We start from the raw sequence: 6,421 nt of genomic DNA, 5'->3' as shown, positions 1-6,421 counted from the left end.
AAAAATTCATCTCTCATACGATTACGAAATCAATTCTTTATAATATTCATATTTAAAAAGGTTTTTTCAACTGATGTTGTCTCAAAAAAAACTAAAGTTAATTTAAAATAAAAGAAAACACCAATGAATAAACAGTATTATTTTGATTTTTTAATTTTATTATTATTATTATTTATTTATTTAACCATTTTTATTTAATAACCAATAATATAATATTAATATTTTTATTAGATATTTTTAATTTAATATTAAAATTAGTTTAATAAGATAATCGATTACATTTGAAATTAATTTAACAGAATAATTTTATATATTTATAATCAAATTTAATAAAATATTGAGCTGAATTCTATTGACTATTAAATATTTTATTGATTTAAAATTAAGATGCTAACCTAGCGGTAATTTATAGAAGAGGAAATAATGTTTTGAAACATATTATTTTAAACGAGTAAACAATTAAAATAGTATCAAAAAGTTTACATCGTTAACAAAAAAGTAACTCTAAAAGGTGTTAACAACAAATAAGTCCCAAAAAATTAGATATACATTAAATATATATCCTAAAAAAAGATTTTAGATGTTTGATACAATTTTTTATAAATAATATTAAAAAATAAGATCTTTTCATTCTCAAAAATTTATAATTTTATGTCAACTGAATTTTTTTTAAAATTTTTAATTGTGAATGATTAATTTTTTAAAAAAAAAATCTAAATATCAAATTTTACTCTAAATATTTTTATGCATCTTTTAAATATTTGTTCAAACATTGACAAAATAATTTAAATTAAATGGATATGTCATTTATTAAATAAAAATTTTTTTTGTCACTTTTAATAAATATAATATTTATTAATTATTTTTATCGCAATTTTCAAATCATTCAAAGATTATTTTGTTTGAATCTTTTGGATATCAAATTGGTAGTTACCTCTGTTTTGAACAAATAATCAAATATATATATATATATATATATATATAATATTCATTAAATATATAAACAGATTTTTTCAAATTTTAAGTTTATTTATTAGTTGTAATTATAAAATAATAAATTTATAATTATTTTACTCTTTTTAAAAGATATTGTAATAAATTTATTTGAATCTTGGATTATAGTATTATTTATTTTTACATAATTAAAGTTGATCTGTGAAATTCAATTATACTGAAGTCAAATTAAATTATATAATAGGGCAAATAAATTTTGTTATTATATTAATTAAAAAAATTTTAAATTTTACTGGGGGCATTTACTCCCACTTCTTTAAACATGCATGCATGCATCCCTCCTTGGTAATAGTGGTGACGATGATAAATAATAATAACCTTTTCAATTAAATGTGCAGAGATATAAAATTCATCTATATGTACTTTTGCAAAACTTTTTTATAGTGCGTATTTTGGGAATTAAAATATTTTTATGTTTATATATATAAAAAAAAACATTGATCACTATTTAGTTTCAGAGAGTCAATACATTTACGTACATAAACGTACCTTTTGGCTTTTGCATTAGCTGTCATCACAATTAAACATGTTTTGTTCATTCATTATTAATTATCCAACCGCTGGTTTGTATATTATCATAAAATGATTGGATATGAGATAATTTCAAAGTGATCCATCGATAAATAATTAAAATTAAGCTGTAGCAATGGCCAATGTACTTGTAACATTTACGTACTCATTTCGTTTTGATGGCATTGGTTCGTTGCTTATAAATAAATGGTACGGTGGCATCATAACTAGATATGAAACGTTGTTTTCTAACTAACACATGCATGCATGGGTGTTTAATTTGAGTTTTTTACTTTGAATAATTTTTTTTAGTAAATAATCATTTTTAATTATAAAAGATTCAAACGTTCACAAATTAATTATTTAGTTGCTAAATAGCTGAATTAGTTAGCTAGGGTGGAGATATTTAATTTATCATAAGGTAATTAGAGTAAAATTTTATCAGGTGTTATGCGTGTGTATACTAATATAGATGTGAGTGAACTTAACAAATTAGTTGAACTTAACTCATTGTATCTATGGTTGCATATAAGGCTTGTCATGTCTTATAGTTAATTGAGTTTTGTCATTTTCTTATTCAAGCCACACCTCTATTTTTCTCTTCTCTGCTTTCTCTGAACTTGTACAATCTCTAGCTACTCTCGCTGCACCTTCAATATGGTGCGGTTAGCGTGGACCCAAAGAGAGTAGCATGTGCAAGAAGCAAGGCATTGAGGAAGAAGAAGCTTGATCTCTGTGCCTCAATCATCAATTCAAAGAGCACAGAACTCCAATTTCACACAATCAGTAAAATTAAGGGAGAAATGACAAAACCATTCACTGCGAACTCGGGTTCGTCACATTCTACGGTAGAGTTACAAAGAATTACTGAATTTCTGAATCAAATTGCGTCAATTCAAGCTCAACTAACTCGGAACAACGCCAATTCGAGTCAAGATCCAACAAACCCTTACTTTCTTAGCTTCATCCTTCTGAGAGCGCTAGTACTCCTCTTACCCCTATTATTCTGGATGGCAAGAACTAAGGCTCTTGGAGTAGATCGATGTTGTTAGCATTAAAAACTAAAAATAAACTGAAATTCATAGATGGTAGTTTACCAAAACCTGACAAAAATGATAGTGTGTTCGAATCTTGGGAGAGATGCAATACTTAGGTTGTAGTCTAGATAAACCTCTCGTTAATCCCTAGCATTTCGGAATTAGTAATATGGATGAACTTTGCTAGCGATCTATGGAATGACTTGAAACACATGTATTATCATGGTGATAGATTTAGGGTGGCAGAATTACAGGAGGAGTTTTATGCGGTTAGACAAGGAGACATGGATGTCACACTACAAGAAAAAAAGCCCTATGGCCACGCTTTAAAAGCGTAGCCAAAAGTGGTCAATGGCCACGCTTTTATGAGGGTGGCGATTGATTAGAGATTTGGCCACATTTTTTCTTGCTACGCTTAAAAAGCGTGGCAAAAGGGGTTTATGGCCACGCTTTTATGAGGGTGGCAATTGATTCAAGATTTGGCCACGCTTTTTTTTGCCACGTTTCAAAAGCGTAGCTATAGAGAGAAACAAGGACGCTTTTAAAGCGTGGCGACATGTTTTCGTTACCGTGACATTTTAAAAGCGTGGCCATTTCCTTTAACTATTTTGGCACGCTTAAAAAATGTGGCCAAAAGGTTTAAGGAAAAAAAAGCTTTTATTCAAAAACAGTTTCGAAACTCTCCCATTTACATGAAACCCTTTTGGTCGTTCCCTAAACACTGAAACACTAGCACATAACCCTAAACACCAGTGACGGCAAAGAATCCCAGCACTCCAAAGAACATCGCTGTCGCTCCCTCTTCTGGCACTCCCACCATCCCTGGTCCCTTTGTCGGCACTCCCTCTCCTCGTTGGTGACTCCCTTTGGCGGTGACTCTGACCGTCCCTCGCAAACCCTCCATCGATGCCCCTCCGACGCTGCTCCCTTCCATCGCCGCTCCCTTCCGTCGCCACTCCCTTCCATCGCAATGCCCCCATCGGCGCTCTCTCTTCCGACACTCCCACTATCGCTACTCCGATCCCACCATAACTCTCTCACCAAACTCTCTCTCTCTCTCTCTCTCTCTCTCTCTCTCTCTCTCTCTCTCTCTCTCTCTCTCTCTCTCTCTCTCTCTCTCTCTCTCTCTCTCTCTCTCTCTCTCTCTGGAGCAGCATCAGTAACACCTTAGTACCTTACACATCATCCAGTTTAGTTTCCCAGGTTCTATTCCTCAACTTCCACTTCTACATCCAGCAGAGGCTTTTCTTGGTGAGTTCAGCTCCTTTCTAGTTCTTTTTTTCCTTTTCCCTCAATTTTTTCGTGGAATTTGGTGGTCAAGATTGCTCGTTTGGGGGATTAGAGTTTGGCAAGCTTGGAATTTGAATATTTTAATGAAATTCCCGGTTTTATTTGTTTGTATTGTTATGTTATGGTATTATAGATCTGTTCTAGCTTGTCGTTGCTATTGTTGCTAGGGTTTCTCTGTTTTGTTTATTATTATTATTATCAATTAATTATTAATACTATGATATTTTGTGACGTGGATTGCATAATGGTGATTGACTTTAGTGGTTTAGTTGTTGCAGATTTGGTAACTTAGGGTATTATTATTGGAAGTGAGTGAGTGTGAAATGCAGAGGGCAACTGGGGACACAAAAAGCATGGAGAAGAGGTCACTTGAGGGTGGAGAAGATGACCAGCTTGAACGAAAGATGCCTTTTCTTGCCAGGTGCTTCTTCCAACAGGTTTCTAAATTTTGCGAATAAAAACCAGCAGATAAGTCAAATTTTCCTCTCAAATTTATTTAATCTGTTAAAGAAAAAAAATCTTAATCTTCTCCAACAGAATATCCTAATTTTTGTTACTTAGATTTCTGTTTTCTTTTCTACCATGAATTTTTCCTTGTAATATATAATATATAGTAACTATATACAATTTTGAAAATTAACATTGTCTAAGTCTATTATTCTTAACATGTAGCTAACAAATTTGAAATATGATTGATCAGAAACCTTGATGTATATACTATCAACTGAAATTGAATTTTGTTCAGCCATAAGTCCTGATTTCCTATCATCAATATGATGGAATTTTTTTCAGCTAACAATTTTCCTTTTCCTTTAAGTTTGTGGCTCTATCCATCAATGGATACGCATAAGAGAGGGAAGAACTTCATGGAAACCAGCATTAACAAATCTAAGGAGCTTTTGAAAAGCATGGACTGTGGCCATGTTTCAGATATCAGTATGACAGAAGTTAACAAAGATCTTGTGGCATCAATTAAGGAAAAACTCGAAGTGATTTCATCTTTGAAATCCATCTTCAGGATCCTTGTGAAGCTTCTACAAGCAAACCCGAAGGTATACGTCCCTACTAAAGTGTCAGAAAGTAAAGATTTTCCCTCGACTGCATATTGTTACTTTGTTGCTGAATTAAATATCAGATTAGTAGGTAGATCCACTGAAATGAACCAAAATGAATAAGTTCTTTTCAGCTGGAAGGAAAAATTCTAATTTAAGTCCTGACAAACAAATTTTCAATTTATTTTTATTGTTTTATTTTTGGAAGAATTTGTGTGTGTATTGATTGTATCGAGTTAAGTGTGATTGACCGCAATGTAACTTGGCTATAGCATTGTTTGATTTGTATAGTTAACCTCGGCTAATATTTTGATTTTTGTGCTTTATGTGTGTGCAGGTCAGCTTCACCGGTTCGATGGAGGTAGGCCGTGAAATAATGCATGCTGCAGCTAGCAGCAACTTGAAACAAGTTTCACTTGAATTAGTAGGAAAGTCACCTCTTCTAATCTTTGATGATGCTGATGTAGATAAAGCTGCTAGCCTTGCTCTCTTGGGCATAGTATATAACAAGGTCAAATTTCTCTTAAGTGAATTAATAATGAAGAAACTCAGGTTACACATTATAATGACACTCTTTAACATTTTGTTCTTGTTTTGATTTCAGGGTGAGATATGTGTTGAAAGTTCACAGTGTGTTTGTTCAGGAAGGGAATGTGCTGAATAATTATATTAAAAGATGGATTTAGGCATTCCTTTCTTCCTCTTTCACACCCTGCAGGTTTTGACAGCTACTAAAATTAGATATTGGAGGTTTTGTTCAATTAGATGCTAGGTTTTGATAAGTCCCCATGAGATGTAATGGCAAAAGAGAATTGATAGGCACACAGTTTCTTCTTGTTATCATGCTATATAAAAAACATGTCTCAGTTGTGGTGGTTTGGTTTGGTTTTTGTTGTTTTCCATTGCAGGAATGCTATTGATTCCTCTTTATTCAAGCAATGGTTGCATAACTTGCAAAGTGAGATTGGGATTCTAGCTGATGGCACCTTGGCTCTGAGACAAGTTCTAATTCAGGTAATTGCATCATCAGTATTTAAAAAGTGGATATGATTTCTGATAATTAGGCCTTGTTAAGTGGTAATTTAAGTAACTGACTAACCTGTTAGTCTTCTAGTCTTATTCATGTTCTCAAATCAAAATCAACGAAACTAGTTGGACTCTTTTTGATGTAAATAGGGTGTAGACATGTTTGGAAAGTGCATTGGGTTTCTCAAATTTAAAGCTGACATTTATAAGCTAGTCTATATTTCCATTTTCTTGTGTTAATTTTAGCAAGGGGCTATGAACTAGTAGACATTTTACCTGTTATGCTCTATATATATTATTCAAAAATAGCTTCTTCTGCTTCAATATCCAAAAATTGGATTCCTCATCATGGCAAGCAATGTATTAATAGTATTTGATTCATAGGCATACCACATTCTGAGCTATGTGGTATCTAAAATGCACAACTATTAGGATCTTTTGCTTCTTACCTTATGTTCTCAGGCATCCATCATTCCTCTTTTGCTTGTAATT

Source organism: Arachis ipaensis, chromosome B5, assembly GCF_059453495.1.
Source record: "Arachis ipaensis isolate K30076 ecotype BB chromosome B5, ASM5945349v1, whole genome shotgun sequence".
NCBI classification, from domain to species: domain Eukaryota; kingdom Viridiplantae; phylum Streptophyta; class Magnoliopsida; order Fabales; family Fabaceae; genus Arachis; species Arachis ipaensis.
Note: the sequence above shows the minus strand (reverse complement) of the source record.